A 27,261-nucleotide genomic window follows, 5' to 3' on the forward strand; every position below is an offset into this window, starting at 1 on the left:
TGCTGGCTGGTGCCAAAACCCTTTCCATTGGTACACTTTCTCTGAGGAGCATATGAAAAATGGTGGGTATTTTTTCTGCAAAATAACATGCAACCTATCTTAAGCCTCCCTTCTCTCTCTGTAAATGTAATAGTTTGGATGTTCCCCACCCCCTCACACTTTGGGAATCACCCAGACTAGACTCATCCAGCTCTGGAGATATGAATGAAGCTTATATTTAAGGCTAGCTTAATATACAGATAGATATTTAGAGTATATACAGTTCTATTCAGAAATATACAAGGTAAAAAGGTAATGCAGAAACACAAATCCTCTCCCAGAAACCTGAGTCCCCAGGAGGGGCTCTCAACTGCCCCTTCACCTTCCCCCTACCCCTCTCAACCTTACCCCAGTCCCAAGGAAGAATGGAGGTTTGGACACGGGGTTAGGGAGAAAAGTGGGTTAGTCCAAAATGAAGGGTGAGGTTAGAGAGTAAAATGCAGCTCAGCCAGCAGCCCAAGTGAGAGTGGTTATCTATGTTTTTATTTCTTGTTCCTATACATCTCAGCAAGCCTATGAGCGAAGTGGACATCACCATTGTTTTCCTTTCACAGCCTGTAATCTAGTTCTTCACAACGGAACATTCTAGCTTGCTAAAAACTAGCACAATAAACAAAGACAGTAAGTCAAAGGAGGATAGCCCAGCTGTTTCATACTACGCTGGTAGTTTATTGCAGCTGTAACTTCCATTTCCACAGGCATTTAATGTGTGTGAAATCTTCTTTGTTTTATCATAGAATCATAGAGTCAAGCAGGTTGGAAGAGACCTCCAAGATCATCCAGTCCAAACTATCACCCAGCCCTATCGAGTCAACTAGACCATGTCACCAAGTGCCTCATCCAGTCTCCAGGGACAGCTACTCCACCACCTCCCTGGGCAGCCCATTCCAATGGGAAATCACTCTCTCTGTGACGATCTTCCTCCTAACATCCAGCCTATACCTCCCCTGGCACAACTTGAAACTGTGTCCCATTGTTCTGCTGCTGGTTGCCTGGGAGAAGAGACCAACCCTTACCTGGCTACCTCCCTTCAGGTAGTTGTAGACAGCAATGAGGTCATCCCTGAGCCTCCTCTTCTCCTTGCTAAACAACCCTAGCTCCCTTAGATGCTCCTTGTAAAGCTTGTGTTCCAGGCCCCTCACCAGCTTCACTGGCCTTCTCTAGACATGTTTCAGTATCTCAACATCTCTCTTGAATTGAGGAGCCCAAAACAGGACACAGTACTCAAAGGTGTGGCCTCACCAGTGGTGAGTTCAGGGGGAAAATAACCTGCCTTGTCCTACTGGCCACACTAATCCTGATGCAGGCCAGGATTCCCCTGGCTCTCTTGGCCACCTGGGCACACTGCTGGCTCATGTTCAGTCTACTACCAGTACCCCCAGGTCCCTTTCTTCCTGGTTGCTCTGCAGCTACTCTGTCCCCAGCCTGTAGCACTGCTTGGGGCTGTTGTGGCCAAAGTGTAGAACCCTTCTCTTAGCCTCATTAAATCTCATCCCACTGGCCTCTGCCCACCCATCCAGCCTGTCCAGGTCCCTCTGCAGGGCTCTCCTACTTTCCAACAGATCAATACCTGCTCCTAGCTTGGTGTCATCTGCAAACTTACTGATGCTGGACTGAATGCCCTCCTCCAGATCATCAATAAAGATGTTGAACAGCACTGGGCCCAGCACTGATCCTTGGGGAACACCACGAGTGACTGGCTGCCAACTGGATGTGGCACCATTCACCACCATGCTCTGGGCCCAGCCTTCCAGACAGTTCTTGACCCATATCAGAGTGAATCTGTCCAAGCCATGAGCTGCCAGCTTGGCTAGGAGCTTCTTGTGGCAGATGGTGTCAAAGGCTTTGCTGATGTCCAGGTGGACTTCATCCACAGCCTTCCACACATTCACCAGGCAGGTAACCTGATCATAAAAGGAGATCAGCTTGGTGAGGCAGGACCTGCCCTTCCTAAATCCATACTGGCTGGGCCTGATCCCTTGGCCATCCTGTAGATGCAGTGTGATGGCACCCAAGGCAACCTGTTCCATGCCCTTGCCTGGCACTGAGGTCAGGCTGACAGGTCTGTAGTTTTCTCATTCCTCTTTCTGGCCCTTCTTGTGGATGGGCATCACATTGGCTAGCATCCAGTCATCAGAGACCTCTCCAGTGAGCCAGGACTGCTGACAAATGATGGAGAGTGGCTTGGCCGACTCGTCTGCCAGCTCTCTTAGCACCCTAGGATGAATTCCATCTGGTCCCATGGACTTGTGAGGATCCAAGTGTCTCAGCAGGTCTCTTACTTCTTCCTCCGGGATTTCAGGGGGACTATACTGGTCCCTCACTGGATCTGCCAGTTCAGGATGCCAGTTGTGGTGGAGATGACCTGTCCCACTATTGAAGATGGAGGCAAAGAAGGTGCTAAGCACCTCTGCCTTTCCCTCATCCTTTGTCCCTATATTCCACTCTTCATCTAATCAGAACTGAAAGTTGTCCTTGCCCCTTCCCTTGCCATTAATAATATATTTATAGAGACATTTTTTATTCTGCTTAACAGCCGTGGCCAACCTAAGTCCTAGATGGGCTTTTTCCTTTCTGTTTTTTTTCCTACAAGACCTAGCAACATCCTTGAACTCTTCCTGGGATACCTCCCCTTTTTTCCAAAGGTGATACACCCTCTTTTTTTTTTCTTTAATCCCTTCAGAAGCTCCTTGCCCATCCACTCTGGCTGCCTCCCTTGTTGGCTCATCTTCCGGCACACTGGGACAGCCTGCTTCTACACCTTCAGGAGTTCTTTCTTGAAGCAGGTCCAATCTTCCTGGACCACTTTGATTTAAAGGGCTGTATCCCAAGGAACTTTCTGAGTTAGTTCCTTAAATAGGCTGAAGTCTGCCCTTCAGAAGTCCAGTGTGGAGGTTTTGTTGATGCCCCTCCTGCTTTCTCCATATATTGAAAACTCAGTAGCTTCATTGTCACTGGACCCCAGGCAGCCTCTGACCCCCACATCTCCCATCAGCCCGTCTCTATTTGTGAGCAGCAGGTCAAGCAAGGCTGCTCTCCTGGTAGTCTCACATAACAGCTGAGATAAGAAGTTGTCATCCACACACTCTAGGAACCTTCTAGACTGCCTCTTCTCTGCAATATTAAAGTCCCAGTAGATATCTGGCAGGTTAAAGTCTCCCATAAGAACAAGCAATGATGGCAAGAATGCAAATCAGACAGACCATATCTGGACTAAATAGGCCTTCAAAAGTGTATATTATTTCTCATAAGTGCTTTGAATGCATCCCAATCAAACATGTTTTCTAGGCTGAATGTTTTCATCTGAATAGGGAAAAATGTATATCTTGCTGTCACTAAGTACTTTAATGGCAAATAACAATAAATAATTTCCATGAATTTTACTGCTTGGAATAGCTGAGTGACTGCCATTGCAGCAAATTAATCTCAGTGGCAGACTATGAAATTGGTGCTTTTTTTCAGTGTTCATGTGGGCTTTCTGTAACCAGGAAGCTCAGAGAAGTGGGTTACCCCTGGCCAGTTCCATTTTCTCTTGCAAGAGGCAGGGACAGGCATGGGCTGAACCCCAGCCACCATGGGCTATTTAAATGCCCCAGGAGCACTAAGCAAGGCCAATGAAAGGTGAGTCATCTGGACATGTCCCAGTAGCCTGAGAGGTCAGTTGCCCATAGAAATCCAGCCATGGCTGTTACATGGCTGAAGACTGTTGCTAGGAAAACTGTGGACACCCAGACGTGGAATACACACAAACATTCAGTCATCCAGGCTCTGTCTGAAGAGAGTGCTGGAGCCTTGCACTTGCAGTGGAGAGTGGTGGAGACAGGACCTGTGTTAAGTGTGAACAGGGGAATGATCTGCTCAGCACAGTGGCTGAGCTGAAGGAGCAAGCTGCAGTGATAGGGAGCATAATACAATGTGAAAAGGAGATAGATTCATGGACCCAGGCTCTGCCATCTTGGAGGGAGGGGCAGCAGGTGCAGAGAGCACAAGGAGCAGGGGATTCCATGTCCTGAAAAAGAAGGAGACCTAAGAGATGAGGGAGAATGGAGGCTGGTCCCTCCCCAGAGAGGTATCAGGGTGTGAGTCTCTAGAATCAGAGGGTCAGGCAAATGAGGACGGAGATGGAACTCCACCCATGCATTTGCCCAGACCATATCAGCCAGTCCCACAATTTAGGACTAGTGCTATCAAGAAAAAAAGAAAGATGAGTGTGGTAGGGGATTCTCTTCTCAAGGGAACTGAGGATGCCAGAGACAGGCCAGATCTGTCCCACAGGTCTGCTGCCTACCTGGGACATGGGTTAGGGACATTTCTAAGAAATTCAGGAGTGTGACCAGCAGATCAAGAGAGGTGATTTTCCTCCTTTACTGTCGTGAGACCCCACTTTGAATAATTCATCCAGTTCTGATGTCCCCACCATAAGAAAGACATAGATCTGTTGGAACAAGTCCAGAGGAGGACCAAAAAGATGATTCAGAGGCTGGAACATCTCTGCTATGAGGATAGACTAAAGGAATTGGGATTGTTCAACCTGGACAAGGGAGGGATCTGGTAGAGACTTTATAACTGCCTTCCAGTACCTGAAGAGAATCTACTGGAAGGCTGGAGAAGGACTGTTTACAAGAGTATCCACTGATAAGACAAGGACAAATTGGTTTAAATTGAAGGAGAATAGGTTTAGGTTGGATTTTATGAAGAAACTCTACACTATGAGGGAATATTCTGGAATGACTATCCAGAGAGGTTCTTGATATCCCCTCTCTGGAGATGTTCAAGGCCAGGTTGGATGGGGCCTTGAGTAACATGGTCTAGTCAAGAAATGTCTGTGTCCATGACAGGCAAGTTGGATTAGATGATACCTAAGTTCCAGTCTAAGCTGTTCTATGATTCTATGAAACTCTTCAGTCTCATGTGCCCATCAGATTATTGCCCACTGCTGGTTAAGCAGACTGGGAGAGATGAGGTTTATGGACAGAAGTATAAAGATAATTTAAAAATACTTCAATGTTTTGGCGAGATTGCCCAAGAGCTTGGGAACACAGGTGGTGTTCTTCTATATCCCAGTGGCAAGGCCAAATAGATTGACAAACATTCATGAGGTTAATTCCTAGCTTCAAGCCTCATGTCCCCAGCAGAATTTGTTTTTTTTTTGACCATGGGTTGGTTTACATGACACTAGGCCTGCTGGCAGCAGATGCGGTACACCTCACCCAAAAGGGGAGAAGGGTTTTACCATGGGAGTTGTCTGGCCTCATTGACAGGGTTTAAAATGAAGATTGAATGGAAGGGCGAAAGGGGAAGGACCAGGCTTGCTGGAGACAAGCCTGGGATACCTGTGGGATGGTTCCAATGCTATCTCAGGAGAGACAGGAGATGATGGGCCATGACGTAAGGAGGTTGCAAGGGCCTGTGATGGTTTGGGAGTTACTCACCCCCCCCCCCCCCCCCCCCACTTAAGAAAATCACCCAGACTGGGCTCAGATGTCTGGAAATTAAAGAATGAAGTTATATTTATAGCTTAGCACAATATACATGCATATATACAGTATATACACAGATTAAAAGTAACACAGAAACACAATATTCCTCCCAGAAACAATCTAAGTCCTCAGGAGAGCTCCCAACCCAAACTCCCTTCCCCCTCCCTCTTTCCTTCCCTTCAGAAATAACCAAATCAACCCACGTGTATCTCACATGATAAATCTGGAGATCTGAGGTGAAATTCAAAAAAAAGATGACAAGGAGGTTAGAGAAAAAAGGGGTTAGATGGATTAGACAGTTAAAGGCAGAGTCAGCCACAGGGACCAGACCAGAAAGATGGCACAGCCAGAAGCGAGAGCTAAGAAATGAGTGAGAAATGATGATCTTATCGATACTTTGACAGTTGCATTTCTCAGCAGAAAACTGAGGGATATAATTACTGTTGTTTTCTCTCATCTCACAGCTAACAATTTGATTTATCTCAGTAAATATTACCCTCAAACCAGCCACTGGTGAGCCAGGACTCACATTAGTGCTTGGGAGTAATCAAGCAGGGAGCAGACTTATGCTGCAAAAAGGTGCCCCAGTGATGTGTATCTCTGCCAATGCACAGAGCATGAGGAGCAAGCAAGAAGAGATGGAAACTATCATGCAGCAGGAAAACTATGATATTATTGCTCTAATGGAAACATGATAGGATGAGTCCCATAGCTGGAGTGCTGTATTGGATGGCTACAGACTCTTCTGAAAGGATAAGCCCAGAAGGAGAGGCAGTGGTGTGGCCCTGTATATCAGGGATGGCTTTGACTGTCCTAAGCATGATGATCACAGCGATTATAGGGTTGAATGCAGTCAGCAGGACAGAATACCAGCCTCTGACAGAAGACAGAGAGCTTGGGGTAGAATCCAGAAAGAAAAGGAATGGAGTGGCAGGCAACTGAGAAAGAGTACAAGTTTCTTGCAAGGATATGTAGAAAGAAAATTAGAAAGGATCAAGTTCAACTAGAACTCAATCTGGACAGTGGCATTAAAGATAATAAAAAGTGTTTTCATAAGTATGCTAACAGTAAAAGAAGAGCTAGGGAGAACATCCACTCAGTACTGGATGTAGGAGGGAACCTGGTGACCAAAGACAAGAGAAAGGCTGAGATGCTGAATGGCTACTTTTCCCCCAGTATTTATCAATGACACCAGTTGCTCCATGATGGTTCAACCCCTGGAACTGGAAGACATGGATAGGGAGCAGTAAGTAGCCCCTACAATCCAGGAAGAAATGATCAATGACCTTTTGTGCTACTTAGATGTGCACAGGTCTATGGGAACAGATGGGATCCACTCAAGAGTACTTAAGGAGCTGGCAGATGTGCTCAACAATTCACTCACCATTATTTGTCGACAGTTCCAGCTAATGAGGAAGTCTCAGTTGACTGGAAGCTTGCAAATGTGATGTCCATCTACAAGAGTGGAAGGATGATCCAAGCAACTACAGGCCTGCCATTGTGACCTCAGTTCCAGGAAAGGTTCGGGAGCAGATCATCCTAAATGCCACCATGCAGCATTTGTAAAACAAGGATGTGATCAGGCCCAGTCTGCATGGGTTTATGAAAAGCATTTCCTGTCTGACCAGTCTGATTTCCTTCTACAATAAGGTGACCCACCTAGTGGATATGGGCAGTGCTGTGGACATTGTCGGTGTGGAATTTAGTAAAGCATTTGACACTGCTTTCCACAACATTCTCACTCAGAAACTCTGCACAAAGCTTGGACAAGTGAACTCTGCAGTGGGTAAAGAACTGGCTGGATGGCCAGGCCCAAAGAGTGGTGGTGAATGGAGTTAAGTCTGGCTGCTTGCCCAGTCACTAATGGCATCTGCTCAGGGTTCAGTACTGGGGTCAGTCCTCTGATATCTTTACCTGTGATCTGAATAAGGGGATTGAGAGCACCCTCAGTAAATTTGCAGATGACACCAAGCTGGGTGGCCACTTTGATCTGCTAGAGGGTAGGGTAGCATTGCAGCAGGACCTGGACAAGTGCCAGATCCTCCACCTGGGTCACAACAACCCCATGGTGAATTACAGACTTGGGGATGTGTGGCTGGAAAGCTGCAATTCAGAGAGGGACCTAGGGGTTCTGGTTGACAGTTGATTAAATACAAGTGTGCCCAGGTGGCAAAGAAAGCCAATGGCATCCTGCCTTGTATTAGAAACTGTGGCCAGCAGGAACACTGAGGTGATCTTTCTCCCATAGTCAGCACTGATGAGGCCAAATTTTGGGTACTGTGTTCAGTTCTGGGTCCCTCAATACAACAGGGACTTTGAGGTTCTGGAGCATGGAGAAGGACAAGGAGGCTCACAAAGGGCCTGGACCACATGGCCTATAAGGTGTGTCTGGGAGAGCTGTGGTTGTTCAGTCTAGAACAGAGGAGGCTGAGGGGAGACCTTAGTGTTCTGTAAAACTGCCTGAAGGGAGGTTGGAGCAAGGAGGGGACAGCCTCTTCTTGGTAGCAAGCAACAGGACTACAGGAAATGGTTTCCAGCTGCACCAGGGGAGGTCCAGACAGGATACTTCTTCACAGAGAGAGTTATCAAACATTGGAATGGTCTGCTCAGGGCTGTGGTGGAATCACCGTCCCTAAAGGTGTTCAAGTAATCTGTGGATTTGGTGCCTGGATTAGTGTTGACTCTTCAGTGCTAGGTCAAAGGTTCGACTGGATGATCTTTTAGGTCTCTTCCAACTGGATGTTGCAGCAGAAATTAATAATTGGTTATGAATTATGACTATTAAGTTCTCTCTTAATATTATTTTTTATTATTAATATTCAAAAAATGGGAAAATTCCCTGAAGTTCTTTGGATTTTTGGTTGACAGGAATCAATTGCACAGAATTAAGCAGTTTAAACAATCAGAACTTGGAAAACAGCAACGCAAAACCAGGAAAAATTCTAGCTATGCTTATGGAGTCTCAGCATTCACTCCAGGATATGTACTCATGACTCTTTGGTCCCTGAGTAAGTCTCCTGTATGAAAGACGCTTTCAAACTCATGATGATTCTGGGGTAAAATACAAGTATTTCAGGCAGAGGGAAGAGATGCTGCAAAGGTGGCCGGTATAAGCTGCAACATGTGGCTGCCTGTTAATGAGCTGCCAATGAGGATAGGCTCCATGCAGATAGGGGGGCCCATAGACCCAAAATAGGCTTACACCTGTTTACCTATCAAAAGGGACACAATAAGCCTGGCACCATAAAGACTGGCCTGCCCAGGGCCCAGGTTGTGTAACATGGTTGTGTAAGCCCACGTGTTTAGCTTATGGCACACCGGGTGCAAGGCCCATGCTATTCCCATATTTGGGTGAACCAGACCTGTGGACCCTGCCTATTATGGTATGCTTTGGCTAACTGCCAAGCTGATTGGTCATTCTGGTGGCTAAGGGGCCATTAATCTTGGCCCACATCTGATAAATAGGAGGTGCACAGGTAAACAAAGTGTTTTGCTTTTGTCTTTTGCTTTAGCTTCACTACTTTTGCTATTTGCCTGTATTGCCTGCCTTTCTCTACAGAGCCCAGTCTCCTGTGAAGCCGTGCACCCTATTGCATGCCTGCTGCCTTATCACTGCCTGGTAAAGGAGAACAAGGTCAGAGATTGTCTGAGTTCTTTCCCCTGAAGCTGGGAGATCCCAACCACAGCGTCAACAAGACGGAGACTTCTGAAAGCATTTGGACACTGTCTGGACTGTGGCTAGTCCCCATGAGGGTAATAATAATAATCTGTGAGTAAATACTCAATGCCTCTCTGTAATTTCTGTTGCCTCCTGCTATTGCAGAAAGAGCTTCAGCCCACCTAGTGGGCAAGCAGCATATTGACCCCAAGTGGCATTTGGCCACGGGGAAATTCCTCTGTTTATAGTTTGAATGTTTGATAGTTATTAACAAGTTACTGTTTGATGTTATCTCTAGAATGTCTTCCATAACCATGTTAATGAACAAATATTAATATTAAAATTCAGTGGTTGGGAGGTGGCAAGAGTTCAGAATATTAAAAATAATAAATTATATATTTTTATAAAATATAATCTCACATCAATTAATTTTCCCCTCCGCAACAGCAGACAAAGGCATGGTGCAGAAAGGCTAATGTGGAAAGGCCAATGCGGAAAGGCCAATGGAGAAAAGCAAGTGTAGAAAAAGCTAGTATACAAGGCCTGGTTTCTAAATCCTCCCCCTTTATATACTCGATTTTGAAGTCAAACTGGCCAATAGGCACTAGCACATTGTTCTGGCCAATGAATTCAAAACTTCGTGCCTCCTTTGACCATGCAGGCACAGTGAGGGCAGCACAAGACACCTGACACGAGGTGCTAAGCCCCCTAGCCCTCAAGGCTTTGCAAAGGTGAAACCCTTATTTGCTCATCTACTCGCTCCCAGGCCCCAGCACGACAGAAGGAGAGCAAGGGTTAAACCTGCCTGGAAGGATTTATGCCCTACCAGGACAGATGTCTTCTGTGATTCTGTGATTCCTTGGTATCTTAGGGTAGACAGCAGAGTAAAGCAGATGCTTTCCATAATTAAAAAAAAAAATGGAACAAACAGACAGTGTTTCTTTTTTAACTATATAATTCTCTCCCCCTTGCAGTACAGCTCACTAAGATCCAGGACAGGCAGTACTCTGTAGGAACTCTTTTTGACATTACTGTCAGAGCACAGTTATCTGTGGGCTTCATGTTTAGCATGTAAGCTTGTGAATGAAGGCAAAGAAAAAGAAATTACTTTTAAACAGCTTTTCTGCTAGATTTGACTGGATGTGCCAGATGTGCTACACAACATTAGTTTTGGTAGGTGCTGACTGCTGGATTTCTCTGGAAGCTCACTTGCCCCATTCACTAGCTTCATTTCTAGCACATTCCGAACATAACCTTGAAGTGGAAGGACATGTTTTACCCCTTTCTTTCTTTCTTTCTTTCTTTCTTTCTTTCTTTCTTTCTTTCTTTCTTTCTTTCTTTCTTTCTTTCTTTCTTTCTTTCTTTCTTTCTTTCTTTCTTTCTTTCTTTCTTTCTTTCTTTCTTTCTTTCTTTCTTTCTTTCTTTCTTTCTTTCTTTCTTTCTTTCTTTCTTTCTTTCTTTCTTTCTTTCTTTCTTTCTTTCTTTCTTTCTTTCTTTCTTTCTTTCTTTCTTTCTTTCTTTCTTTCTTTCTTTCTTTCTTTCTTTCTTTCTTTCTTTCTTTCTTTCTTTCTTTCTTTCTTTCTTTCTTTCTTTCTTTCTTTCTTTCTTTCTTTCTTTCTTTCTTTCTTTCTTTCTTTCTTTCTTTTTTTTTTTCTTTTTTAAATTTTCCCCCTTGTATAGGGAGGATTAAAAGTTCATTTTCTTTGCCCCTTTTATCATGAGACTACTGACAGAACTGAATTGCTGTAAGCTCTCCTGCCTTTTCTCCTACACCTGAGCCTGTCTGCCTTTGCATTTCTGTGTGCGTGCCTGCGTTCATGTGTTTGAACACATGTGCTCCCCTTCCCACCGATATCCAGCTTATCTGCCAGAAGATGCAGTTCTTGAACTGAAAAAGCCCTCACAAGCTGTGCCTTAAGTTGAGTCACTTACTTCTGCCTCTGGAAGAGTTTATGTGCCTTGACAAGGTTTTATCTGGTTTTAGTGGCAGGGTTGGTGACAGGCCATGCATGCTGCAGCATGTGACCCTAGCTTCTTACATCTACGAGGGCAGTCGTCAGCACTGTCACACAGTCAGAACAAGTTAATTCAATGCATGGAGAGTGAGATGCAGGCTGTAATAAAATCAGGCCTCTGGAGAGGGTGCTGTCAGATAGCATGTACCGTAGGCTGCCCCAGCTGCTACCTTCTGTCTGCAAGGATGCAAGCTGATGGGCGTCCGGCTTATTCACTTGGAGTTGGTTGGAGAGCACACACGTTAATTTTCCATCTGTGCAGTGGAGCTGGTAATACTGCTTACTGCAGTGCTTGAGATGCCACTTTGTGCCTCTCACCTTGGAAGATTTTTTGAGGCAGCGGGTTGTGTTTACTGGTGTGTTCAGGAGACAGTGGCAGGTCAGGGTGCCCTTCTGCTGTGACTTTTGGGTTGAGCCTCCTCTGTGTTCTCTTACTGTGTTTTTCTTCACTCACGTTCACTTCATTCTGCATTTTCCTCTATCCTTTTGACAGGAGATTGGCACTTTTGGCAGCTTACTGACTTTAAAATTTAGGGCTATTTATTCGGATAACTTATGTCAGTGTGTATGTGTATATACTATATAAAAATATATATACTATGCATGCATATGCAAGCACACATAGTTTCTTGAAGGATTTTCAACTCTGTATGAGTCTAAGGTGGAAAAATATGCTTGTAAAATGTATGTAACACCATAAATAAAATAATAGTAATAATCTTCAACAGACAAGTTCACTGACAGACATGAGAGGCTCTGGAACTGGATGGTCACAGACAGTCCTGGCTATAAAATGTTCAGATGTAATTAAACAAACCACCAAGACTTGGTAACACTTGAATTACAAATTGAAATTAGCACACAAAAATGCTGGGATAAAATATGTAAGAGGAAGGAAAATGGCTATGTTTTTATTCCCTCCTATTCTCTTGTCTAAGATAAATTTAATCAAGGGTCATAGTAAGAAAACTATGAGTTCTGCCAAGAAAATAGTAAAAATGCAACTGGCCTGGGTAAGGAGTGGGAAGTTTGCTGGAGATACTGTACATGGAGAAACAGACAGAGCTCTGGCTGTTAAATTTGATATGTGGTGTAGGGAAAAATCTGATCTTTGCATGCAGTTCTGCAATCCCTTGAATAAATTACAACAGAAAAGCTTTCTAATGAGGTAAATAACATCTTGCCTGCGTAACCAAACAGTACTTCTTCTGTCATAAGCTGTTCTGTAGTTGATTGACTTGACTCAGGAAAAAGGCTACTTTCATTTCTCTGGCCTGGGTAAGGCTGAGGAAAAGAAAAAGTGGGAACAAAGTCCAGTGGAAAAAAAATGATTGCCTGAAGTTCATTGCCCTTTCTTGTAGAAATTATTGAGATGTAAAACCAGAGAGAACAAATAAGTTTCTTTTAATTTCTTGAATACAGAAATTAAATTTTAATAAACTGGATGTGAGGTCTGCAGGTCTTAGATGATTCTAGAATTATATGTTTAGAAATGGAGACAAATCCCAGTGTTTTAGGAAATGCATGTTGAGAGTTGACTCATTGCAGCTGAATTCTACTAATTTGGGAACAAAGAGAAGGAAATGTCTTTTCATACCATGTTAATTAAAACTGCAAACTGTTTGCTATAAAGATGATATTGAAACGAAAGTCGTTGTGACTCATAAAAGGGTAACACTGATAGCCAACAAGAATATTAAGAATTGCTAGAGCTACTAATAATGCATACTTCAGAAGGATTGTAGAATAGAATAGAATAGAATAGAATAGAATAGAATAGAATAGAATAGAATAGAATAGAATAGAATAGAATAGAATAGAATAGAACAGAATAGAATCAATCAGGTTGGGAGAGACCTCCAAGATCATCTAGTCCAACCTATCACCCAGCCCTATCCAGTCATAGAATCATAGAATCAACCAGGTTGGAAGAGACCTCCAAGATCATCCAGTCCAACCTAGCACCCAGCCCTAACCAGTCAACTAGACCATGGCACTAAGTGCCTCATCCAGTCTTTTCTTGAAGACCCCCAGGGACGGTGCCTCCATCACCTCCCTGGGCAGCCCATTCCAATGGGAAATCACTCTCTTTGTGAAGAACTTCTTCCTAACATCCAGCCTATAGCTACCCTGGCACAACTTGAGACTGTGTCCCCTTGTTCTACTGCTGGTTGCCTGGGAGAAGAGGCCACTCCCCACCTGGCTACAATGCCCCTTCAGGTAGTTGTAGACAGTAATAAGATCACCCCTGAGCCTCCTCTTCTCCAAGCTAAACAATCCCAGCTCGCTCAGCCTCTCCTCATAGGATTTGTGCTCCAGGCCCCTCACCAGCTTCGTTGCCCTTCTCTGGACATGTTCCAGCACCTCAACATCCTTCTTGAATTGAGGGGCCCAGAACTGGACACAGTACTCAAGGTGTGGCCTGACCAGTGCTGAGTACAGGGGAAGAATAACCTCCCTTGTCCTACTGGCCACACTGTTCCTGATGCAGGCCAGGATGCCATTGGCTCTCTTGGCCACCTGGGCACACTGCTGGCTCATCTTCAGCGTACTATCTATCAGTACCTCCAGGTCCCTTTCCTCCTGGCTGCTCTCCAGCCACTCAGTCCCCAGCCTATAGCGCTGCTTAGGGTTGTTGTGGCCAAAGTGCAGAACCCTGCACTTGGCCTTGTTAATTTTCATCCCATTGGCCTCTGCCCACCCATCCAGCCTGTCCAGGTCCCTCTGCAGGGCTCTCCTACCTTCCAACAGATCAACACCTGCTCCTATCTGCAAACTTACTGATGCTGGACTCAATGTCCTCGTCCAGATCATCAATAAAGATATTGAACAGGACTGGGCCCAGCACTGATCCTTGGGGAACACCACGAGTGACTGGCTGCCAACTGGATGTGGTACCATTCACCACCATGCTCTGGGCCTGGCCTTCCAGACAGTTCTTGACCCATATCAGAGTGAATCTGTCCAAGCCATGAGCTGCCAGCTTGGCTAGGAGCTTCTTGTGGCAGATGGTGTCAAAGGCTTTGCTGATGTCCAGGTGGACTACATCCACAGCCTTCCCCACATTCACCAGGTGGGTAACCTGACCATAAAAGGAGATCAGCTTGGTGAGGCAGGACCTGCCCTTCCTAAATCCATACTGGCTGGGCCTGATCCCTTGGCCATCCTGTAGGTGCTTTGTGATGGCACCCAAGGCAACCTGTTCCATGCCCTTGCCTGGCACTGAGGTCAGGCTGACTGATCTGTAGTTTTCTGGCTCCTCCTTACGACCCTTCTTGTGTATGGGAATCACATTGGCCAGCTTCCAGTCTTCAGGGACCTCTCCAGTGAGCCAGGACTGCTGATAAATGATGGAGAGTGGCTTGGCCAGCTCAGCTGCCAGCTCTCTCAGCACCCTAGGGTGAATCCCATCCGGTGCCATGGACTTGTGAGGATCCAAATGACGCAGCAGGTCCCTTATTGCTTCCTCATGGATTAGAGGGGGACTGTACTGGTCCCTGACTCCATCCACCACTTCAGGAGTCCAGCTGTCCTGGAGACAACCTGTCCCACTAGTGAAGATTGAGGCAAAGAAGGTGTTAAGCACCTCTGCCTTTTCTTCATCCTTTGTCACTATGTTCCCCTCTCTATCTAGTAAGGACTGGAGGTTGTCCTCGGCCCTTCTCTTGCCATTCATATATTTAAAGAAACACATTTTATTTTCCTTGGCAGCCGTGGCCAGCCTGAGCTCCAAGTGGGCTTTTGCCTCTCTAATTTTTCCTCTACAAGACCTAGCAACCTCCTTGAATTTCTCCTGGGACACCTCCCCTCTTTTCCAAAGGTGATACACTCTCTTTTTAATCTTTAATTCCTCCAGCAGCTCTCTGCCCATCCAGCCTGGCTGCCTCCCTCGTCGGCTCAATCTTCCGGCTCAATGGCACTGCCTGCTCCTGTGCCTTCAGGAGTTCTTTCTTGAAGCAGGTCCAACCTTCCTGGACCCCTTTGTTTCTAAGGGCTATTTCCCAAGGAACTTTCTGAATTAGTTCCTTAAATAGGCTGAAGTCTGCCCTTCGGAAGTCCAGTGTGGAGGTTCTGTTGATGCCCCTCCTGGTTTCTCCATGTATTGAAAACTCTATAATTTCATGGTCACTGGACCCCAGGCAGCCTCCAACCACCACATCCCCTACCAGCCCCTCTCTACTTGTGAGCAGCAGGTCAAGCAGGGCTGCCCCCCTGGTAGGCTCACGTAACAGCTGGGATAGTAAGTTGTCTTCCACACACTGCAGAAACCTTCTAGACTGCTTCTTCTCTGCAGTGTTTAAGTCCCAGCAGATGTCTGGTAGGTTAAAGTCGCCCACCAGAACAAGGGCAGGTGATCTTGAGGCAGCCTCCAGTTGCTTACAGAGTAATAAATCAACCTCTTCTTCCTGGTTGGGTGGTCTGTAACAGACTCCAACCAGGATATCAGCCTTGTTGGCCTTCGCCTTAAGTCTCACCCATAATGACTCAACTTGATCATCTTTGATTTCTACCTCCATGACATCCAGAGCATCCCTAATGTACAGAGCCACTCCCCCGCCCTTTCTCCCTTGCCTGTCTCTCCTGAAGAGTCTGTAGCCATTGATTACAGCACTGCAATTGTGTGAGCCATCCCACCACGTTTCAGTGATGGCGACAATATCATAGTTTTCCATGGTCAACTAGACCATGGCACTAAGTGCCTCATCCAGGCTTTGCCTGGACATGTTCTTCTCCTCGCTAAACAACCCCAGCTCCCTCAAATGCTTCTCACAAGGCTTGTGTTCCAGGCCTCTCACCAGCTTTTTTGCCCTTCTCTGGACATCTTAAAGTATCTCAACATCTCTCTTGAGCTGAGGGGCCCAAAACAGGACACAGTAGTCAAGGTGTAGCCTGACCAGTGCTGAGTACAGGGACAGAATAACCTCCCTTGTTTTACAGGCCACACTGTTCCTCATACAGGCCAGGATTCCATTGGCTTTCTTGGCCATCTGGGCACACTGCTGGCTCATGTTCAGCCTACTACCTACCAGTAACTCCAAAGTCACTTTTTTCCTGGCTGCTCTTCAGCCACTCTGTCTCCAGCCTGTAGCACTGTTTGAGGTTGTTGTGGCCAAAGTGTAGAACCCTTCTCTTAGCCTCATTAAATCTCATCCCACTGGCCTCTGCCCACCCATCCAGCCTGTCCAGGTCCCCTACGGTCCAACAGATCAACACCTGCTCCTAGCTTGGTGTCATCTGCAAACTTACTGATGCAGGAATCAATCCCCTCCTCCAGATCATCAATAAAGATGTTGAACAGCACTGGGCCCAGCACTGATCCTTGGGGAACACCACGAGTGACTGGCTGCTAACTGGATGTGGCACCATTCACCACCACGCTCTGGGCCCAGCCTTCCAGACAGTTCTTGACCCATATCAGAGTGAATCTGTCCAAGCCATGAGCTGCCAGCTTGGCTAGGAGCTTCTTGTGGCAGATGGTGTCAAAGGCTTTGCTGATGTCCAGGTGGACTACATCCACAGCCTTCCCCACATTCACCAGGTGGGTAACCTGATCATAAAAGGAGATCAGCTTGGTGAGGCAGGACCTGCCCTTCCTAAATCCATACTGGCTGGGCCTGATCCCTTGGCCATCCTGTAGATGCAGTGTGATGGCACCCAAGGCAACCTGTTCCATGCCCTTGCCTGGCACTGAGGTCAGGCTGACAGGTCTGTAGTTTTCTCGTTCCTCTTTCTGGCCCTTCTTGTGGATGGGCATCACATTGGCTAGCATCCAGTCATCAGAGACCTCTCCAGTGAGCCAGGACTGCTGACAAATGATGGAGAGTGGCTTGGCCGACTCGTCTGCCAGCTCTCTTAGCACCCTAGGATGAATTCCATCTGGTCCCATGGACTTGTGAGGATCCAAGTGTCTCAGCAGGTCTCTTACTTCTTCCTCCTGGATTACAGGGGGACTATACTGGTCCCTCACTGGATCTGCCAGTTCAGGATGCCAGTTGTGGTGGAGATGACCTGTCCCACTATTGAAGATGGAGGCAAAGAAGGTGCTAAGCACCTCTGCCTTTCCCTCATCCTTTGTCCCTATATTCCACTCTCCATCTAATCAGAACTGAAAGTTGTCCTTGCCCCTTCCCTTGCCATTAATAATATATTTATAGAGACATTTTTTATTCTGCTTAACAGCCGTGGCCAACCTAAGTCCTAGATGGGCTTTTTCCTTTCTGTTTTTTTTCCTACAAGACCTAGCAACATCCTTAAACTCTTCCTGGGATACCTCCCCTTTTTTCCAAAGGTGATACACCCTCTTTTTTTTTCTTTAATCCCTTCAGAAGCTCCTTGCCCATCCACTCTGGCTGCCTCCCTTGTTGGCTCATCTTCCGGCACACTGGGACAGCCTGCTTCTACACCTTCAGGAGTTCTTTCTTGAAGCAGGTCCAATCTTCCTGGACCCCTTTGATTTAAAGGGCTGTTTCCCAAGGAACTTTCTGAGTTAGTTCCTTGAATAGGCTGAAGTCTGCCCTTCAGAAGTCCAGTGTGGAGGTTTTGTTGGTGCCCCTCCTGCTTTCTCCATATATTGAAAACTCAGTAGCTTCATTGTCACTAGACCCCAGGCAGCCTCTGACCCCCACATCTCCCATCAGCCCGTCTCTATTTGTGAGTAGCAGGTCAAGCAAGGCTGCTCTCCTGGTAGTCTCACATAACAGCTGAGATAAGAAGTTGTCATCCACACACTCTAGGAACCTTCTAGACTGCCTCTTCTCTGCAGTATTAAAGTCCCAGCAGATATCTGGTGGGTTAAACTCACCCACAAGAACAAGGGCAGGTCATCTTGAGGCTGTCTCCAGCTGCTGAAAGAGTAATAAATCAACCTCTTATTCCTGGTTGGGTGGTCTATAACAGACTGCAACAGGCTGCAACCTGTCAGCCTTGTTTGCCTTCCCCTTAATTCTCATCCCTAGAGACTCAATCTGATCATCCTCAGTGTCTACTTCCATGACATCCAGAGCATCCCTAATATATAGGGCTCCTCCACCCCTTCTCTCCTGCGAGTCTGTAGCCACTGATTACAGCATTCAAATTGTGTGAGTCATCCCATCACTTTTTAGTGATGGTGACAACATTGTAGTTTTCCTCCTTGTGGTGGTTTGGGTGTTCCCCGCCCCCCCACACTTTAGAAATCACCCAGACTAAGCCATGTAATGGAGGGTAATTCTCAATACCTACGCCTGTTTTGGTGGAGGGGAGAAATTAATTGGGGTGAGATATTTTTATATAAAAATATGTATTTATTAATCTCAATATTCTGGACTCTCACCACCTCCAACCACTGTATATTAATATTAAAATGTCCTTACACAGTTATGAAAACGTGCCATGGTCTAGCCTTGGGCACTGTGGTAAAGGGTTGGACTTGATGATCTGTGAGGTCTCTTCCAACCTTGGTGATACTGTGATACTGTGATACTGTGAAAACAATCTACGATGAAATATGTACAGGAACTTATTTTTTAACTAGCAAACATTCAAATTATAAACAGAGAGAGGAGTTTTCCCCACAGCTTAATGCTGCTTGGGGTCTCTATGCTATTTGCTGAGCAGAGCGGGCTGGAGCTGATTCTGCTCTACGGCAGAGGCAACAGATATTTACAGAGGTATTAAAGCTTTTACTCACAATTCTTATTAATTATTAATCACCCTCTGGGGCTGTGTCACAGCCTATGTCTAATGTCCAATTCTCCAGGGTCTCTGCCTGTGGACTCTGAGGCTGGAATCCTCCTGGCTTGAGGGGAAAGGACGAATCTTCCCAGTTTATGGGGAAATAGGTTTCTCTAACCTTGTTCTCCTGGCGAGGGACAGAATCTCTGCCTTTGGTGCTGCTGGCTTCTTCTAGATGCTGTGTCCAGGAATTCTGAGCTGGCAGGATCTCAGATACAGGAGGAGAATATCATGCTGTCTCTGGCACAGTTTTTCACAGCTAGCAGGCCGTGTGTGTGTGTGCAGACAATCTAAAGCCTGCTTCCTGGTTATCTCAGTGGCAACGGCTCTTACCAGGCAATGATAGGCAGTGGGTATGCAAAGTGTGTGTGGCTGCTGGGAGTCTGAGCTCCGTAGGTAAAGGCAATACAATACAGGATCTGGTCCTGATGACACAGTGGCATGCAGATGTGCACAGCTGGCTTAGGAGACTATAGGCTCCTCATATATATATATATAAGCAGGCTTAAATGAGCTCTGCAAGAAAGGTATGCAGGCAGGTGAGCTGCGAGTAGGTCAAAGCATGAGGTGTCTGGGTCTCTGGGCATCGGAGCTATGCCATGGCATCTGAGTGGCTGAGTGGCTGAGCTGCAAGTGATGGCCAGAGCTGTGCAGGGGTCTGAGCTATGCAGGGTCTATGCCTGGGATCTGAGCTGAGCAGGGGTCTGAGCGCTTTGTTTACCTGTGCATCCCTATTTATTGAATGTGGGCCAAGATTAATGGCCTCTTTGACCACTAGAATGACCACTGAGGCTGGCAGTCAGCCAAACCTTACCACAATAGACAGAAGCTCTTGCCTGGACTTTCCCAAATATGGGGATCACATGGGCTTAGCCCAGGGAGACACGAGCTGGGTGTGTGGGGCTTACACAACCTGTTTACAACCAAAGGTCCTGGCAGAAAAACATGTCCAGGAAAGGCAAGGCATAAACAAGCCTCTTTTTGGGCCTACAGGCCCTCCACAACAGCCAGCTCTGGAAATATGAATGAAGCTATTTATTTACAGCTAGCACAATATACAAGCAGATATTTACAGTATATACAGTTATATATAGAAATATACAAAGTAAAAGGAAATACAGAAACACAACTCCCTTCCCAGAAACCTGAGTCCCCAGGAGGGGCTCTCAGACACCCCTTCACCTTCCCCCTACCCTTCTCAACCTTACCCCAGTCCCAAGGAAGAATAGAGGTTTGGCCAAAAGGTTAAGAAGCAAAGTGGGTTAGCTCAAAATGGAGGGTGTGTTAGAGAGTAAGATGTAGCTCAGCTTGTAGCCCAAGCGAGAGTGAGAAATGGTGCTGAGTGTGTGTTATCAAATGTTTTTGTTTCTTGTTCCCATACTTCTCAGCAAGGCTCTGAGCAAAGTAGACATCACCATTGTTTTCTTTTTTACAGCCTGTAATCTAGTTCTTCTCACCAAAACATTCTAACTAGCTTCAAACTAGCTCATTCCTGCACCAAGGCTTCCAGCTCATCTTGTTTGTTACCCATACTGCTTGCATTAGTGTACATACACTTCAGCTGGGCTGCTGGTTTTACCCCATCTCTGGCCTACCACCCTCAGGCTCCTTTGGTTTGTCCCTAGTACTGTTGTGTTTAATACCCTCCCCTTTCCAGTCTAGTTGACCAGAGAATCTTCCAGTTCCTTTCTCAGAGCACTAAAGAATAGGACACACATTGCTTTTAGTACCATTAAGAACCATGGTCAGGATAACACATTATTTGTATTGTGTGCTCTGACACAGCTGGACAACAGTCCTAAACTGGATTAGGCCTCTGCATTTGCATGGGAGCATTGTAGTGGAACCATGAGGTCTTGTCTGCTTCTTGAGAGCAAATGGTTAAATTCTTGTCACTCAGGTGAACACCAGGGTCTTGTCACTGCTCTGGTTTTCAGGGCTTTTGATTTTCCTTATTGACATTTTTAAGGAAAGTATTCATAACAAGTTACAGGTCTTGGAGTTCTACACTTTGTATGTATGTGTATGTATACAGGAAAGATTTTGACTTGTAGGTCTTTGTCTTACACTCAGCAACACTGAAGTTGAGTATCAACTCATCAGTTGATCTTGAAAACCTTGTTTCATAACAGTTTTAAACAGGGTCAGCTCTTTTCTAAAGGAGGCAAACATCACTGAGGGTCAAAGCCCTAACCTCATTTTTGCTGATAGCCAGAGCCAAAACATGACTGCAGACACTAGTTAATTCTAATGAATTCCTCTTCTCTCTAAATACATAGAGATGGAAAACATGATGCAAGAAAGCTGAGTTTTGATGCCAGACAGAAAAGAATCTCAGGCAGATTCTTAGAATCATAGAATCACTCAGGGTTGGAAGGGACCACAAGGATCAGCCAGTTCCAACCTCCCTGCCATGGGCAGGGACACCCTACCCTAGATCAAAATGTCCAGAGCCTCATCCAGACAGGCCTTAAACACCTCCAGAGATGGGGCTTCAGCCACTTCCCTGGGGAACCCATTCCAGGCTCTCACCACTCTCATGCTTAACAACTTCCTCCTCACGTCCAGTCTCCCCACCTCCAGCTTTGCTCCACTCTCCCTAGTCCTATTACTACCTGATATCCTGAAAAGTCCTTCCCCAGCTTTTTTGTAGGCCTCCTTCAGATATTGGAATGCCACAGGAAGGTCATCTCAGGGCCTCCTCTTCTCCAGACTGAACAGCCCCAACTCTTTCAGTCTGTCCTCGTAGCAGAGCTGCTCCAGCCCTCGGATCATCCCAGTGGCCCTTCTCTGGACACACTCCAGCATGTTCACATCCCTCTTGTAATAGCAGCTCCAGAACTGGATGCAGTACTCCAGGTGCGGTCTCACCAGAGTGGAGTAGAGGGGGAGAATCACTTCCCTCACCCTGCTGGCCACACTTGTCCTGATGCAGCCCAGGATCTGATTGCTCTCTGGGCTGCAAATGCACACTGCTGGCTAATGCTGAGCTTCTCATCCACCAGCACACCAAAGTCCCTCTCCTTGGGGCTGCTCTCCAGCCAGTCACTACCTAGCCTGTAGCTGTGCTTGGGATTGCCCCAACTCAGATGCAGGGCCCTGCGCTTGGTCGTGTTGAACCTTGTGAGGTTGGCTTGTGCCCACCTCTCCAGCCTGTCCAGGTCCCTCTGGATGCCATCCCTTCCCTTCAGCGTGTTTGCTGCACCACACAGCTTGGTGTTGTCAGCAAACTTGCTGAGGGTGTACTCAGTGCCACTGTCCATGGCACTGTTGCGGAGGGCAGAAATTCGTGGCCGAGAAGAAAATTTATCAAAAATAGATATTTTTTATTTTTACAAAACCCGCCCCCACAACTATATATACAAAGATTAATTTCGTTTGATAAACAGGTTAAGTTGCATGAGAATTCTACGAGGATACCATTAATAATCTGACTATATATATTTGGAAGTCAGTTTTTGGAAAAGGCTTTAGCTATTAATTAATAGCGGTTTCTTACTAAATTAAGCTAAGCCAAATAACTCACTCAGGCTGGCTCGTGCAGTCGGTCTTCCTCCTCCAGCGGCTACAGGAGTCGTTAAGAGTCGTTAAGGGTCGTTAGGCAGACAAAGGTGTGTGCCTAACACCAAAGCAAGTCCTTTATCTCTCTGCAGTCCAGGCACAGGAGAGTGAGCGAACTCGTCCAGGCACAGGCAAAATCCAAAGCGGGAACCCCAAAGGCGGGAAGACCCCCAATATTTATACCCTTCGCTAGACAAAGGGCAGAGTTACCACACTTTAGGCGCGAAAGCGCACGGCCAATCCCAGCCTGGCTCCAGCGCGGGAACTCACGGGGCAGTCGCCGCCCCCTTCTCGGCTGCAGGGCAGGCGAGGTGGGGGGGAAACCAGGCGGCTTTTCCCCTTTCCCCCCGAAGTCCGGGCAGGAGAGGAATTTAGGGGTACAGGACTCCAGGACATCCCACCCCGGTGGTAATGAGCATCTTTGTCTAGAACTTGAGTGAGAAGTGATCCCCCTTCAATTTAGGAACCTATTAATATATATATATGGCTTAGCCTTTTCCAACATTAACAATAGGTAATACATTAATCGCCCCAACAATATTTAACAATACTTAACAAGGCTTAACAATAGCCCAAACAGTATTAATAAAGCTACACAGTCCATTTGAAGATTGCTCTGTTCCTGGTAGAGCAACCAAGTTCATGGCAGAGCCTTGGATGCTCTGAGTCCATGGCTGGAGGTCACAGTCCGTGGGTCCGGATGCCATCATCCACTGGCCACCCCGGTGATATGACTCCATCCCTTGTGTAGCTGGTCCTCCCTTTCCCAGGTGCTGGTCAGGTGGTCAGGAACTGGTCCTCTGCCTCGACCTTAACCTGTAAGGAGACAAGACCTGCCTCGGCCTATAAAGGCTAGGCTTGACAATTAATAATTGGGGACGATCCACCGTGCACTGATCCGGTGGCCTTTTCCATTTGCATCTAGGGCTTCCCAGGCATATAAGTCTCTGGGTTTACCCCATGCCATTGGCACTACCCCTATAGGTTGGCCTTTTGTACTGGGGCAGGTGGTCGGTGACCACGTGGCTCACCTAGGCAGCAGGTCTTTATTCTGGGGGCTTCTGTAGCTCTCCCCGTGACTGCTGACCATTAAAAGCTGCCGAGCCACCATTACACTAATTCAGTGTTTTGCCTCCCGTGTGGGAGACGAGAAAGGGTTAACCTTTCTGTCTGGGGACGAGCTGCAGTTCCCAGCGGGGGGGCTGCCGCTTCTAGGCGAGCCGCTACGGGAGCCACCGCTGGGCGAGCCGCTTTTGCTGGCCCTGAGCTTCTCGCGGCTGCCTCTGGATTTTGCAGCCGATTTCTGAAGGCACCGCACTAGATCCTTCAGTTGCCAGTCTGCCAGCTGCCTTAAAACAGTTTTTGGTACCCCTAAAGTCAGGGCTTGTCTATACCAGCTGTTCTTTTCTCTGGGTCTCCAGTCACTCTGTTGGTCTCTGCCCCTTCCCCTCGGGGACAAGCCTGCAGGACCGGTCCCCCTGGGGGGGCAGTCCTGCACTGGCCGGACCTGCCTGCGCAGAGTCCTGGGATTTTCTGGGGGAGAAGCACGAGACTGTCTCTCCCCAGCCCCTTTTCCTTCAGGAGACCCAAACCCAAACTGCAGCCCGTGGGCATTCAAGTCAGTTAACAGTTCAGCCCAAGTCATTACGTGCTCTTTAGCACCATCGTTCTCTGCATTTTCTCCAAGCACACGTTCAATTTTCTCAACATTCTTCATTAGTTGGATTTGCAGAGTTGCTGGCAAACCCTTCATAATAGGGTGCAGTCTCTCCGGGTCCACAGGGGCATAAAACGGGCAATCGTAATGTCCCTTATCATAGATAGCCTGGACACAGGCAAGTCTGCGGAGAGCAGTGATGAGCTCAGAGGAGCTGGTGACCTTTAGTTCCGTCGGCTCCCCCCGGTAGGCTGGACGGACACTGCTTGCCCAGTAAGCTATCCGAGCGGTGAGGCTGTGTGTCCCCTCGGGTTCACGTGTCAGGAACACATCGTCCCCCCAGTCTCCAGCAGCTTCCTGCGAGTCTAGAAGGACCCGGTCCCCACCGGCTCGGGACACTCGATACACATAGTCAGCGACTGAGTCCCCAGGATCTCTCGCATATTTGACTTGTAAGTCACTGAGCTGTGCATCTGTGAACTGCTTTTTGATCACGGAGGTCCCTGCAGCTCCTTTCCTGCCCTTCACGGACTCAATCCTAATCACAGGCAACACGTGCTTGTGCACCGCGGCGCCCTCCTCACCGGAGCTCTCTTCACCGCTAGCTACGGGAGAGTCCGGTCGGGACCTGCGCTTTCTGCGTGGCTTTGAGGCTTTCTGCCGCGCAGAGGCATGTGCAGAGGAATTCTCTGCGTCTCTGGCAGAGTCTTTTGTGCCTGGTTTCGGGGAACTTCTCTCCCCCGAAGAGCCCCTCGGGGCATTCTCTGCCTTTCTCCCCGATTCCCGCGAATCACTCCGTTCAAATTCAGACACGGAGACCGAAGAGGTGGTGTCTGCAGGCGTTACAAGCCTTTCTTTCATCTGGGCAGTCAGTGCCGCGGTCAGGCTCTTTGTCTGCGCCAGCATGCTTTCCCAGATACTTTGGCATTTAGCTTTTTCGGCTAATAAATCCTTTTCCAAGGCCTGAATTCTTTTTTCATAATTTTCAAATTCGGCCAGAGTCTGGGTCACGACTGACCCCAGAACAACAGAGAAATGCTCCGTTGGAGACTCAGAAATCACAGGGTCTGAGCGCTCAGCTAATTTCTCCAGGATTTTCTCCGGATTTTTACAATTTTTCTGAGCCCAAATTAAATCAAGCCCTGTGATTAGGCATCCCTTTTCTTGTAGAAATTCTATGATTGAACTACCCTGCTCGCTGCGCCATAATGTTGCGGAGGGCAGAAATTCGTGGCCGAGAAGAAAATTTATCAAAAATAGATATTTTTTATTTTTACAAAACCCGCCCCCACAACTATATATACAAAGATTAATTTCGTTTGATAAACAGGTTAAGTTGCATGAGAATTCTACGAGGATACCATTAATAATCTGACTATATATATTTGGAAGTCAGTTTTTGGAAAAGGCTTTAGCTATTAATTAATAGCGGTTTCTTACTAAATTAAGCTAAGCCAAATAACTCACTCAGGCTGGCTCGTGCAGTCGGTCTTCCTCCTCCAGCGGCTACAGGAGTCGTTAAGAGTCGTTAAGGGTCGTTAGGCAGACAAAGGTGTGTGCCTAACACCAAAGCAAGTCCTTTATCTCTCTGCAGTCCAGGCACAGGAGAGTGAGCGAACTCGTCCAGGCACAGGCAAAATCCAAAGCGGGAACCCCAAAGGCGGGAAGACCCCCAATATTTATACCCTTCGCTAGACAAAGGGCAGAGTTACCACACTTTAGGCGCGAAAGCGCACGGCCAATCCCAGCCTGGCTCCAGCGCGGGAACTCACGGGGCAGTCGCCGCCCCCTTCTCGGCTGCAGGGCAGGCGAGGGGGGGGGGAAACCAGGCGGCTTTTCCCCTTTCCCCCCGAAGTCCGGGCAGGAGAGGAATTTAGGGGTACAGGACTCCAGGACAGGCACCGACAAAGATGTTGAACAAGACTGGTCCCAGGACTGATATCTGAGGGACTCCACTTGTCACTGGTCTCCACTTGGGCATGGACCTGTTGACAGTCACTCTTTGGGTGCGGCCATCAAGCCAGTTCTTTATCCATCTAGTGGTCCACCGATTTCTTGCCTAAGAAATGGCTAGTGCAAGAGCAACTTTACAGATATATAATTTCAAATATGACTCTATGCTACAAAAAATATTTGTTGACTGTTAGGTAAAATTAGAATTTTATGACTCCCTACCATTGTCAAATGATAAAAAGCATGTGCATTAACCCATGAAATGTCAATCCCATAGCATGACAGCTGGAATGGATCCCAGCTGTGATTATATATTAGATGTTTACAATGAGGAACAGTTTTATCAGGGTAAAGGAGTGCAAAGTCCTCTTGTGTGAGACTTTTTGAAATTTCAGTATAATCTTATGGTGGGTCATGTTTTTAACCACTTTACCTATCTTTTTGGGAGATTGAATGTTGAAATAGATAACAAATATAAATTATTTAAAACTTATACTTCATTGATACATGTTTGTAAAGGGATTTGAAATCCCTTGAAATATCCTAGCTTCAGTTGTTTAGGTAGTGAGACATAACATGAAATCATACTATCTGTAGCACACATATAAGATGTACTGAACTGAAAGGGCACATTACACTGATGCTGAGACGGCAGACATTGTAGAATCCTTCGATAACTGGTTGGTCTATGAATTTTACAGTTGTTTGAGTGAACTCTGTAATGTAAATATCAGCTCATTGTTTGCTGCTTTTCTCCTCAGTAAGGTGTGTTGTTAAGAGTAGGAATACAATATGATAGTGATTTGCTCTGGTAGTGCTTTCATTCTGGAGGTAAATTAATACAATTGCATTAATTTAGTTTCCCTCAGATTTCTACTCTTTTCCACAAAGGCTACTGCAGAGATTACTTGGATTTGTGATAGGGACTTCAGTCTTACAGTTTTTCTGCTGACTGTAAAGTACTTCCATTAAGTTTCGGATCTGTGTGTTACTCTCTGCCATATTTTTTTTCCCCCTCAAACGTGGTTCAGGTTTGTTTGTTGTAAAAGCAGTGCACTTATTTTTCCTTTCCACTGCTGTTTGAGGGCATAGTAACCTGCCTCAGGGATGAGCTGATCAGCCATGAACAGATGGCAGGTCTGCCTCACCCCACCTCCACCCTGCCCCGAGCAGCCACCTCTGCTG

The sequence above is a fragment of the Pogoniulus pusillus genome, chromosome Z (genome assembly GCF_015220805.1).
Source record: "Pogoniulus pusillus isolate bPogPus1 chromosome Z, bPogPus1.pri, whole genome shotgun sequence".
In the NCBI taxonomy this organism is placed as follows: domain Eukaryota; kingdom Metazoa; phylum Chordata; class Aves; order Piciformes; family Lybiidae; genus Pogoniulus; species Pogoniulus pusillus.